This window comes from Nilaparvata lugens, chromosome 6, assembly GCF_014356525.2.
Source record: "Nilaparvata lugens isolate BPH chromosome 6, ASM1435652v1, whole genome shotgun sequence".
NCBI lineage: Eukaryota > Metazoa > Arthropoda > Insecta > Hemiptera > Delphacidae > Nilaparvata > Nilaparvata lugens.
The window spans coordinates 29,167,936-29,180,928 of NC_052509.1; the positions used below are offsets into that span (position 1 = coordinate 29,167,936).

General features: G+C 35.7%; 1 protein-coding gene across 2 annotated transcripts in view; it reads right to left on the reverse strand.

Annotated features, from left to right (window-relative positions):
- The window catches only part of LOC120351881, an 83,142-nt gene that overhangs the window by 50,272 nt on the left and 19,877 nt on the right, over positions 1–12,993 (reverse strand). Inside the window, exon 1 of one of the 2 annotated variants that reach the window (XR_005571599.1) lies at positions 9,823–10,102. The exons of the other annotated variant lie outside the window; for it this stretch is intronic. The gene's annotated coding sequence lies outside the window, so the exon portion shown is untranslated. Of the gene's footprint in view, positions 1–9,822; positions 10,103–12,993 lie in introns of those variants that run through there. 2 annotated transcript variants of the gene reach the window in all.

The following is a 12,993-nucleotide window of genomic DNA, read 5'->3' on the forward strand; positions in this document are numbered from 1 at the left end:
AAAGTTAAATTAGAATTATTGACTGATCCATGTATGCACCTTCTCTTCGAATCATAGAATAGAATAGAATAGAATAGAATATTTTATTTGTGTTTGTTCCCATGAAACATACAAAGAGGTTGGTATACAATCAATACATTAATTACAGTGTCAATGTGAATTGTGAACTTGTAAAGCAGAAGTATATCACTGCCAATTTAAATTGAAAAATAACATGCTAAGCAATCCAGAAAGTTTTTTTTTCAGTTCAAATGTTTGTCTCTTGAGAATTCAAATCACTCTAAATCATTCACAAATTATCTATATTTCATATAACTAGAGAAGTACGAGAAAATTCTATCCAATTTGGTAGCCGAGTCAATACACAATAGATCTCTGTAGTTTTCCTCATTGCCCTGACCCTCCTGGAGATATTCAGCCAACAACGTCCTTCTGCGATGTTCAAACGTAGGGCACCTGAAAAGAGCGTGAAAGAGATTATTGTCAGCTAGTTGATTACACATCGTGCATATCTCCTCACTTGAGAACGTCGCTGTGCATCCCTTATAGTAGATTGTTGAGTGGTTTGGTTGGGCTAATCTCAGTTGACTGATGAGACGCATTTTCCAAATATTTCTAGTAAGGTGGTTTAGATACTTTGAAGCCACTTTTTTGCTCGAAATCCCCTCCCCCCTCTCGCCCCTCTCCCATCCCCTGTTCTAAAAAAAGATTTCCCCTTCCCCTTGCCCAGTGAAGACGAGGGGGCTCTCTGTTCTAAAAATAGATTTACCCTTCCCCTGCTCCAGTGGTGATGAGGGGGATGAAGAGACAGGGAGAGATATATCTCTCTCACTCTCTCTAAAAATAGATTTACCCTTCCCCTGCTTCAGTGGTGATGAGGGGGATGAAGAGAGAGAGAGAGATATCTCTCTCACTCTCTCTCAAAATAGATTTACCCTTCCCCTGCTCAAGTGGTGATGAGGGGGATGAAGAGAGAGAGAGAGATATATCTCTCTCACTCTCTCTCTCAAAATAGATTTTCCCTTCCCCTGCTCCAGTGGAGATGAGGGAGATGAAGAAAGAGATATCTCTCTCTCTCTCAAAATAGATTTACCCTTCCCCTGCTCCAGTGGAGATGAGGGGTATGAAGAGAGAGAAAGAGATATATCTCTTTCACTCTCTCTCAAAATAGATTTTCCCTTCCCCTGCTCCAGTGGTGATGAGGGGGATGAAGAGAGAGAAATAGTTATATCTCTCTCACTCTCTCTCAAAATAGATTTTCCCTTCCCCTGCTCCAGTGGAGATGAGGGAGATGAAGGAAGAGATATATATCTCTCTCTCTCTCTCAAAATAGATTTTCCCTTCCCCTTCCCCAGTATAGATGAGGAGGATGAAGAAAGTGAGGGAGAAAATAATTTCCCTTTGAGGGGAAAAATTCTCTCTCTACATCTATACTGACAGATTAAAGTGAATTGAGAAATTCCCTATCACTCTCTACATCTATACTGTCAGATAAATGTGAATTGAGAAATTCCCTCTCTCTCTACATCTAATGCAATACTGACAGATTAAAGTGAATTGAGAAATTCCCTCTCTCTCTCTACATCTAATGCTATACTGACAGATTAAAGTGAATTGAGAAATTCCCTATCACTCTACATCTAATGCTATACTGACAGATTAAAGTGAATCCATATCTCTACAGAGAGGTCAATGATCTAAGTTCTTTTACATTTTTTATCTGCAATATCGTACAAGCATTTCCAAAGTTCATCGGAATTTTTAACAACAGATAATGGCGAATCATTTGTACAATCATAATGTAGATATCTGCTGTCTACTATATTGAGTAATTCGAATATCTCAGATAAAATTGGAAAGGCACATTTTCTGTTTTTGTTAACAGTAAATCAGCATCTTGACATCCTGTTGAAAATTCAATATTCTTCGCAATTGAATCAAATTTGTTAAATGAAATTCCCATCAAGAGACGAGTTAATTTTTTGAACTTTGGAAAACCATAACACTGCATGTTAATGCCCTCCCAGATGTTTGGCATGTGTCTCTGTTCTATAAATTGACAACGTGCACGTGCTGTACTTATTAGGAACAACAGTTGCTTGAAGGGGCTCGTGTCTCACTTGTATAAAAAGATAACACCACACGCATTGCTGTTGTCAGGTCTAGCTCTGACTGGCTACTAAACTAAAAAGTGAGTGGGATATTGGAATGAAAAATCATTTGAACGCAGAAAAAGTTTACTCACACATTTCAGCACAACTATTCTTAATTTCATCTTCAATTTCAATTAACTTATCTATACACAAATTATGAGGATGATAATAACATAGATAGTCTCTTATGTCATTTAAATTAACCGTGCTTAGAAAGATGTCTTTTAATTGTTTCGCCAAACTATAATTTTACGAGTTGATTTCCTAATTGCACTTTCACACTCATCATACCAATCAATACAGTTTTTTAACCTCACTTCCAACTCGTTGTCAGCAGCCAACCACTTCCTCGGATCCATGATAAGCAAATGAACAAAACTAAGTGTAGGCTGGGACTATTATAGAGTAATTAAGTGGTCTTTCTTCATTAATTGCAGACAGACAACATGTACGTGCTTTATGCAGTCTCAATGCATGCATGCAATAAACACACTGAATCTCTTTTCCGTTGTAGAAGAATCCATAATGAGCAAAGTTTCTTTTCTGCGAATTCGTGTACATCACGGCCATTTTCATACTTTGCATTCGATTGTTTTCACACATGAAATCATTTGTTTGATACATTTTTAAACAACAAAGAATTATAATGTTGAGCACTGAACAAAGCACACCGTCCATCTGGTCTATTTTTATGAATGTTACATACAGCATAACACCATGAACTAGTGAAAAAGCTGAAATCGGGTTTTGCAAAATCCTCTGGTATACATTGAACGTTAGTATGTAATCTTCTTAAAAACTTTGCTTTCTCAGTTCCTTTTGTGAAAATTTTTCATAACCTACAAGGTAATCACGTATTAATGAGTCAGTATATTCTAAATCTCCATCCTCCCATTTTATTTTATGATAGTGACGTTCTAACCATGTTACATCGTTATACAATTTTGCACTCAATTCTGTCTTTGCAAATGGTGATTTGAAATGGAATACAATATAATTATTAAACTGATCAATTATGGCAAGTTCTTTCACAATAATTTGATTACAATCTTGTTTAAACCAGTGAAGATCAACTGTAGCAATTTTCGTACTCGCTTGCTTGTCCACTTCTTTCTGTTTGGTGGGCTCGTCGAATCCTCCGTCTTTCTCCCTCTCCTCCTCTTCCCGTTTCTGCTCCTCCTCCACCTCCTGTGGCTTCTGGATCGGTGTGCTGCACCTTGGTTCATAATAGAAACTATCAGAATCAAGATCGCACTGGATACCAATAGACTGAGTTTGCGCTTTGTCCAAAATATCAGAACACAAAGAATAGGACATTTTAGATGTTACCTGTTCAAAGGTGAAACTGATGATGAACTAAATTTGTCAGAGTGCACACCTTATATAATATTGTATGCAGTGCGCTCTATCATTAAAATTACTGAACTTCTTTCACCATGCTCATCAGAGGTGTGTACTCCATCACACGATCGCTAATTAAAACGCAATAGGCGGGAGTATTTGCAGGTACTGCACTATTAAATTCCATTTCAATACGAACATCTGTCAATGATTTCAAATGACTTGCTTGGTGTGAACAGTCCACAACAACCAGCGGTGTTAGATCACAAAACATTTTAAAGTCAATTTCTGTTCCGAGTTTGCTATTGATTGAATGATTATAATACAAGGGCGCGAAATCCAAAAACATCCGGAATAATAGTTCCTTCTTACCTAGCAGATTTTCATATGAATAATACTCACTGTTCAAATATACTTTTACATTGTAAATACCACAGCTATCGAAATTAGATATTGATTTTTTAATTTTATTCTTACGATCGGTTTGAAATGCAATTATAACATATTTTGGACTATCAAAAATCGATGTGGTGCTGACTGCCCAAGAATGGTTAAGTGAATTTTGCAAATTTGGTAATTGACAAATTTCCCAATGGCGGAAACCTAATTTCAGTGGAGTGTCAGCATCAAGCAGTCTCAAAAATTTCAGTCTTACGTGATCTTCTAAAGTTATGTAGGGCATTCTCCATTGCAGTTTTGTAATTTTCACACTAACGCTTGTTCCAGTTGCGGACTCAACACAATTTAGGTCTGTCGGTGACCTCAATAAGACGAGTTCCTGTTTCAAATTTAAAATTATTCTTTGAAAATCTTCAAAAAACAGGAGGATTAATTTCAGTGGTACACAGAAAGTGAATTTATTATCTGTTAGCTCATATCCTGCTCTGTCAAAACCAGCCAAGTGATATGTGTTCTTATTGAGCGTATTCTTCACTAGAATAGCTTTAATTGTGGATGTTAATCCAATCAATCTTGATTTAGAAATTTGCTGACCTGCTAATTCATATCGTATTTCATCAAAAAGGTTGCCGATTACGTTACTGCTTAATTTATAGTCTGCCGCAACTGGTGGATCAGCCAGCTCTGTTCCCGGTTTTGTACAGTTAACTGTTCCCTCAATAAATATAAATGATTTGCAAGGTAAAGAATAGACATCTAAAGAATTTATGCCTATACGTGCCTCATCAGAGTTTTTTATTTCCTGTCCCGAATAAACTGTATGAGTGTGGAATTGGAATTTGGTTATATCATTATAAAACTGAAGGTCTGTCTCCATGTCCAGAATTTCACTAATTGCAGCTCTTCCTCCTAACATTCCGCCAATCAACTATAAAACCTAACTTTTCTAATATTCTCACACTTTTAGCCGACAAAGCACGTTTGTTTTTAGGTGTTGACGCTCTCACGTTCGTCTCTCTAATGACATTGTGTGTACACATCTTATTTGAATGTGGATCGAAAACAAGATAACCCATTATGTTTACTTTTGTTTTTCACGTATGTGCAACCTAATTGTAATTGTATCTCCACGGAAATCAATAAACGATCCGTTCTGGTCTGTTACCTTTATATTGATAGTTTGAATTCGATGCGTATTCAAAGGTACATAAATAATCGGTGATGGTACTTCGTTTATTAAATAGCCGCTAGGAACCTTTGGCAAAAATTCGTAGATTATATGTTTTTGTCTTCCGTCAGAGTAACTACCACATGCTAAATTACACTTGAGTACAATACTACCAATGCTTGTTATGTTAACCAAATGCTGGGAATAATGCCATTTATTTGGTTGCAAAACAACATTATCAAAACCAAGTATCTTACCAATCGAATCAGTATGTGTTAAATCAATAGCTTTATCAGAATGAAATTCAATCTTCATAGTATTTGCGTTTGCACGTATAATAAGTTTATTCTTCTTCTTCTCATCAATATTCAATTTATTCTTTGAAGATTTTATAATATCCTCAACTTTATATGCACCCGTATCCAGCTCAATTAATCTATCACCATATTTGAAGCTGGATCTATGCTATTACAGACCTCATAAACTGTCTGTTGGTAAACTGATAAAAATTGAAGAGGAAGTGATGAACAATTGTAGTGAATTGTGTAAATAAATTTCTAGTGTATACTCGATTGTTTTCATTTCCCATTGTACCTGCAATGTCTAGGTTCAATTGTTCAGTAACACTTTGTTAGTTGAGCTGTAAAGATCTCACATGTGTTGAAGCTCAATTCTATTTATAGAAGTGTGTAGTATAGTGTGCAGATACAAGTTCATTCAAATAGTTTCTTATCACGTTTTACCTGTACATACACTCAACTGAAAAATATGGTTGATTGATATAGTTTTTCAAAGTTCAAGAAACTATCTTGTCTCTTGATGTCAATTTCATTCAATGAATTTGATCTAATTGCAAAGAATATTAAATTTTCAACGGGTGATGAGGTGAGTGATCTTGCATTAACAAAAACAGAAAATCTCCACTTTCCAATTTTATCTGAAATTTTTGAATTACTTGATATACTAGAAACTGGACATTTGCATTATGGTTGTTCAAATAATGATGAATCATTAGCTATTGTTAATAATTCTAATGATCTCTGGAAATGCTTATATGACATTGCCAATAAAAAATGTAAAAGATCATAGATCACTCTCTAGAGAGTTTAAAGATACATGTCTACTAATGTGTGTGTGTGTATTTGGATATACAAGTTCATTCTATGCATTAGCTATGATTGAGGAAACATTAAAAATATAATGTTCGTTGTGTGTACAACCCACAATTCTGTATGTGCTTCACATCATTGTCAAGTACATGTTTCAGTTAAATCTGAGAGTAAGATATTCATTTCACTTAAATCTGGCAGAAGTTTGTTTCACTTAAATCTGTCAGTAGATTGCCTCTCTCTCTCACACATATCTCTCTCTCTCTGCTTCATCATCAAATAGAGTGTGACTAAATGTAATTGAGCATGACTGAATGTAATTAGGCATGACTATATTAACTGGAGCATGACTAGAGAGAGAGAGAGAGAGAGAGTATCATCGTTATCATCTTCTCCACCATCTTCTTCTCCTTCTTCTTCCACCTCTCCTTCTTCTTCCTCTTCTTCTTTCTCTTCTTCTTCCACCTCTCCTTCTTCTAGAGAGAGAGAGAGCTTCTTCTCCTTCTAAGGGGCGGCGGAGGGGGCAGGAGTGGTGCAGGGGTGTTGGGGGGTACATGGGATGGGTGTGTGAGGAGGGGGAGGGGGGGGAAAGTCGTAAAAAAGCTTCCCAGTACATACAAACTCATACTACTTATAATATATCTATATATACAAATTTACAATTCCAACAAGTGATATCAATCATCTGCATTTCTTCAAGTGAATGAGTAACACTACTGCAAAAAATGAATATAAGGTATAAAGTATCTGACATATATCAAGAAGATTTAAGATCAACTTCACATCTAAAGCAATCTACATTCACAAGCAATCACGAATATTTTAATTTTATGTCAATCTACAATCATCAATAAATAACTGGAATTTAGTTATTCAGTCATTTTTAGGAAATGGAATGGCTTTTTCAAAAATTCATACCCTAAAGCTGTGCAAAGATTGAAATTAAACTTTCTACTGGTGATATTTTACAAAGCTTTTCGATTTGAATATTTTCAAGTTGAGCATTTTTTGTAAAATGAATAACTTTCTCAGAAATCTATATTTTCAGAAACTTTCTGTTTCACTCGAGACTCGATTAACAATACCATGAAGTACCGGGGTGGCTTTGAAAAGCGGGGTGAGTTTGAACACAAGATCAGACCTTTCGTTTTCGTTCGATATCAGATAAACTGTTCAACATATAGAGTCGATCTTGGTTTTATAAAATCGATTTTTTCCCATAGAATTGATTTTCACAATCATTATATCATTTAGGTCGACTATTCCACTGCCTTCACGATTTCAAGCTTTCAAATAGTAGGTCCTTTTTCGAGTTGCCTTGAAACTTTTATATACAGACAATATTTCAAGAGAAGCTATGAACATTGATCTAATGTATTTGAATAACGCTTATTTTCATCTTTCAGAATATGTGAATAAAAATGTTTTGAGAAATTTATTTTTCACGCAATGAACATTTTCTCCAAGGTCTGTCGTGTGTGGTGTGTGTGTGTGTGTTGTGTGTGTGTGTGTGTGTGGTGTGTGTGTGTGTGTGTGTGTGTGTGTGTGTGTGTGTGTGTGTTGTGTGTGTGTGTGTGTGTGTGTGTGGTGTGTGTGTGTGTGGTGTGTGTGTGTGTGTGTGTGTGTGTGGTGTGTGTGTGTGTGGTGTGTGTGTGTGGTGTGTGTGTGGTGTGTGTGTGTGTGTGTGTGTGTGTGTGTGTGTGTTGTGTGTGTGTGTGTGTGGTGTGTGTGTGTGTGTGTGTGGTGTGTGTGTGTGTGTGTGCGTCTGTGTACACGATATCTCATCTCCCAATTAATGGAATGACTTAAAATTTGGAACTTAAGGTCCTTACAATATAAGGATCCGACACGAACAACTTCGATCTAATGCAGTTCAAGATGGCGTATGAAATTGCGAAAATGTTGTCAAAAACAGGGTTTTTCGCGATTTTCTCGAAAACGGCTCCAACGATTTTGATCAAAAACATACCTTAAATAGTCATTGATAAGCTCTATCATCTGCCACAAGTCTCATATCTGTAAAAATTCCAGGAGCTCCGCCCCATCTATGCAAAATTTGATTACAGATTCCCAATTATCAGGCTTCAGAATGATACAATTTAAACGAAAAATATCAAGTGAAAAAGATTAAGCATGAAAATCTCTACAATTAATGTTCAGTAACATTTTCACCTAAAATTTAAAATAAGCTCGAAATTCGAGAAAATGTTATTATTTCAATTGCAAACTGTTGGCAACTGTTGATTCTATTGAATCATTCACTATGAAGAGATAGCAGACAGACTTCGTGTGTCTCCAGCGTTTTTTTACTGTCACCAGCTGGCTTAGATCTTAGAATTATTGTAGACTTGAGATGCGCGTGAACACTAGCGTCCGGTGATCAATTTTCATAACGGCAAGGAAAGTTGTGTGAGTGCGCCAAACCAGATTTTTAATGTTAAATTTGGCAATTATAATATTAATTAATAATTTTGTGTCTCCTGGGTCCTAATGTATATATTTTTCAATTTCATAATAATTCATAGTCCTAATATATTTTTTCTAAAAAATCATGAATTTTCTTCAATTTTCTGTAAATGTTTCAAATTATCTAATTATTTTGGTAGTGACTTGCATAATGATCTTCATTCATAAGCTACTTGCTTAAGGATAACGTTTTAGAGGTGGTAGATTGAAAATTTGATTGTTTTTACAGGTGAATAATCCATATTTTATGATGTGTTCAAGCTCACCCCTTTGCTGGGTGAGATTAAACAGTACCATTTTTCTCTTTTTTTGGAAAAAAAAATGTTTAGTGGCTTTTATGTTATATGTATCATAAAGTACACTAAATTCGGTTACTTTTTGGAAAACATCATATATATTGATGAAGTATTAAGAAAGTTGTGATCAATATAACAAAAACAGTGTTCAAAGTCATCCCGGTTGACGGTAACTATATAAGATATATAGGCTAAGTATATAAGATTAACACTATCTTCTAAATTTCATGGATTTATCTCTTACCGAATTTGAAATGTTCTATCCCAAAAATTTAAACTTTAGGCGCTCATATCTCAAAAATTAAGAGAAAAAACTATGGGAAAAAATGTTTTCTCATGAAAACTTCTTCATTTTGATAGCTTGATGATATGTTACAAATCAAGAAACTTTGAAAATATCACCAGTGAAGTTTATTTTTAGCCTTTGCACAGCCTTAGAGAGTTTTTTTACTATCATCAGTAATAACTGATAATAATTAGTACTCAAATCGATTTTTTCTTATGTCACCAGTAAAATGTTAGTCAGTTATACAGACTTTTGAGAACAGGAAAACCAATATGGGTTTCAAGCTAAAAAGTCAACCAAGGACGCGGTAGTAATTCATTTGAATAAAATTGTATATGACAATTTTAATGAAAACAAAAAATCTCTAGTTGTCTTCATGGATTTATGAAAAGCTTTCGATACAATCCCACATAATAAAATTTTAAATAAGCTGGATGAATCTGGAATTAGAGGCTCAGTAAACAAACTTTTTTCAAGCTACTTGTCAGATAGGAAACAATATTTAACTTTAAATGGTCAAACGGATATCCAATCTACTTGAATTCGATAAGTTATTGATTCACTCAGTTCTGTTACATTACATATCTGTGCAACGATTACATACCTAGGAAGTGTCTGAAGAAGTGAGTAATTTACAATAGAAACGTTACAACCTCTAGGGTGACACATTTGTGAGGTTAAATTATTAAGTGTTGTATGGTTCATTCTTGAAATCGCTGTCAGCTGTGTTTCGAATTTCGGAACAATTCAGAGCAGTATTGTCTCCTGGTCCGTTATTCTGTTATTGTGAGGGCTAACCAGCTGACTGATTAATCAATCTTACAACGTCACTCTCCTTATCTTCTTTCTCATACTAAGACAAGATCTACCGTCGGACGTAAACAAGAACCTCAACGTCAACACCTTAACAGAACTATAGCGTCCTTCAGTTGCTATGACAACGCATTGATAGTTGACACCGGCCTCTTCTATCATTGGTCAACCTTTCGCTTACAATCAAGCGGCAGTTTTAAATCTAACAAATATTATTGACCTATCCATATTCAGGAGCTTCCTTTGCTTCCAGCCTCGATAGCTCTCTTGGCAATATACGATATCCTTTCTGCTCTTCCTTTATAGCTGTACTCTCTCATAACATACCTTATACGCTCCTATGAGAAATGAATAAACGTATGACCCGGCGAAAACACGAGAACTTAATTCGCGATGTTAAATCTGACCTGGATAATTTAAACGGTGGCCTCGTTTATGATGATGTAGTTGAATTGGCTGTGAGTACTAGGGGAACACTCTCTTACATTGCCGAAAAATACTCAAATACGCAATTATTGACTTGATTCCGGATATAATCGGAGTCCTAAATAAACTGGACAATGCTTTAACGGACAACTATGAGCTGAGAAACAATCTGACAGAGATAGCAGAGGAAAATAAACAATTATCTAAGCTCGTGAGTGATGAAAGGAAAAGAAGAAGAGAATGTTTCGAGGATCCATTAATCAATGAGGAGAAAGCAGAGGAGGAAATAAATTTCCTTAAATCTCGAATTAAATGTCTGGAGGCATCCAGGCTTGCTTTGAATGGAGAGTTGAAGAGTAAGAATGCTATCATACACATAATTCAGGCTGAGCAAAATAGTATTCTCAACAGAGAAAAACTAAATTCGGAGCGAAATTCTATTGAGTTTACGGACTTTGTTACACCTAGAAAAACGATTAAACTATGAAATGAACACAGACAGGTCAGATCCTTAGAAACAGTAAACCGATTTTCGGTGCTCTCTTCAAATACATCGTCACCTTTGATACCACAACAAATACAGGTGATAGCTCAGGTTTATCAACCCCCCTCAACTCAAAGGAAACCAAAGACTCATTATAACGGTGGCGAGCTTGCTTCCAAAAAGAAAAAGAGAGTCACAATTCTAGCAGATAGTCAGGGAAAGCAATTCTGTAATTTTACGAGTGAATTTGGAGATGTATTGGAAGTTTTAGTAACTACTAAAGCTAGTGCAAAGTTGAAGCACGTTATTCAGCAAGGTCTTGACATAGTCAAAGATTTTACAGAAGATGACTGTGTCATTTTATCGGCGGGTTCAAATGACCTCCATCGTAACGAACCTTTTCAACTGACATTGGACCAAGCAATGCGATCTCTTACTAATGTGGATCTAAAAACTAATATCCTGGTATGCAGTGTGCCCTACAGGTACGACGATCCTGCCCTCAATGAGAATATGAGCTACGCCAACGCCTACCTATCAAGAGCGGTGAAAAACTATACAGGAGGACTCAACATTCACTTCATGGATATAAACACGTTCCTGAAAAGATTCCACTTTACGAGGCATGGGCTTCATCTCAAACGACGAGGGAAGAGGATCATGGTCAAACGGCTTGCGAGATAAATATGAGAGACTTATTTGGTGCCGATCTCGCATCGTTAAGAACTGATGTGCTATTGGATAAACCTAATCTCAATGCTTGCTGTTCTCCAGCTATACAATATGTAACTGATACGCCCACGATGATTCCAAAATCTCTTTGCCTGACTCCCAATGTGACTGTTCGTACTCCTATCCTACATTCAAATCAAAATTTCTCAAATATGTCAGCTTCTTCTCAATCTATGAATTTTTTAGGCTTGTCTCAGTTCCCGGTCCTGAACAATTCAATTTAGATGGTCACTGTAGTAAAAATAATTTTTCACTATTCTTTTGTAACGTACAAAGCATTGGGAACAAAATTAATGAAATCAATATGTTTTAACAATAAACATAATTTTGATGTGCTTTGTATATCTGAGCATTGGTTGAGGGCAAACACTTTAGAGTTGGTTAAAATACACGAGTTTTCACTTGTATCTGCTTTCTGCAGAAGTGAGGCGAGGAATGGTGGAGTCGTCATTTTTGTGGCAAATAAGCATACTGATCAAATTAAGGTAATAGATGTGACTGCATATAACTGTGAAATTCATCATGAATTTGCCGGGATAATTATGAAAAAACTAAATATTATAATAATAGCTATTTATAGATCACCGAGAGGCAATCTGAATCTCTTCCTTGAAGCTTTAGAAAAACTTATTGTATATTTGAGAGTTAAATATAAAAATAGATATAATTTTATAACAGGAGGGGATTTTAATGTGAATGTTTTGTCTGCAAACTCTGAAACGTCTGACTTGATTAATCTCTTGAAGTGTATTAACCTAACTCTCACAAATTTCGAGTCTACTAGACTTGACTCAGCATTGGACAACATTTCGACAGACTTGAGCTCGGAATCTTTCTCGGTGAAGGTGGAACCAGTTGCTTTGGGTGATTATGATGCAGTGTGTTTTCATCTGAAATCGGATTTTTTGATGTATCCACATGAACAACCCTTTAATATTCCTCATAAACGGGAATTGAGACCAATTACTTTGTCTGGATTTGAAAGCTTCTGCTCGCGATTAAGTTCAGTTGACTGGTCCAAAATTATTACATTCGGAAACGCTGAAGAAAACTTCAATGCATTTTTTGACAGATTTCAGGAATTGTTCCTACAGTCTTTCCCATTTGTTTATTCTAGTCTGAGATCTTATAATTTAAAAAGAAAGGAATCTTACCTTTCTTCACCTGCTATGGAAAGTTTGAGATGTTATGTGCTGATTGCATATGACAAATTTAAAAAAGACAGAACAGACTCAGCCAGATTAACGTATAATAAATTAAAAAGACTGTACAAATATGAGTTGAAGATGACACAACTAAAATGCAATGCCAACTTCATTG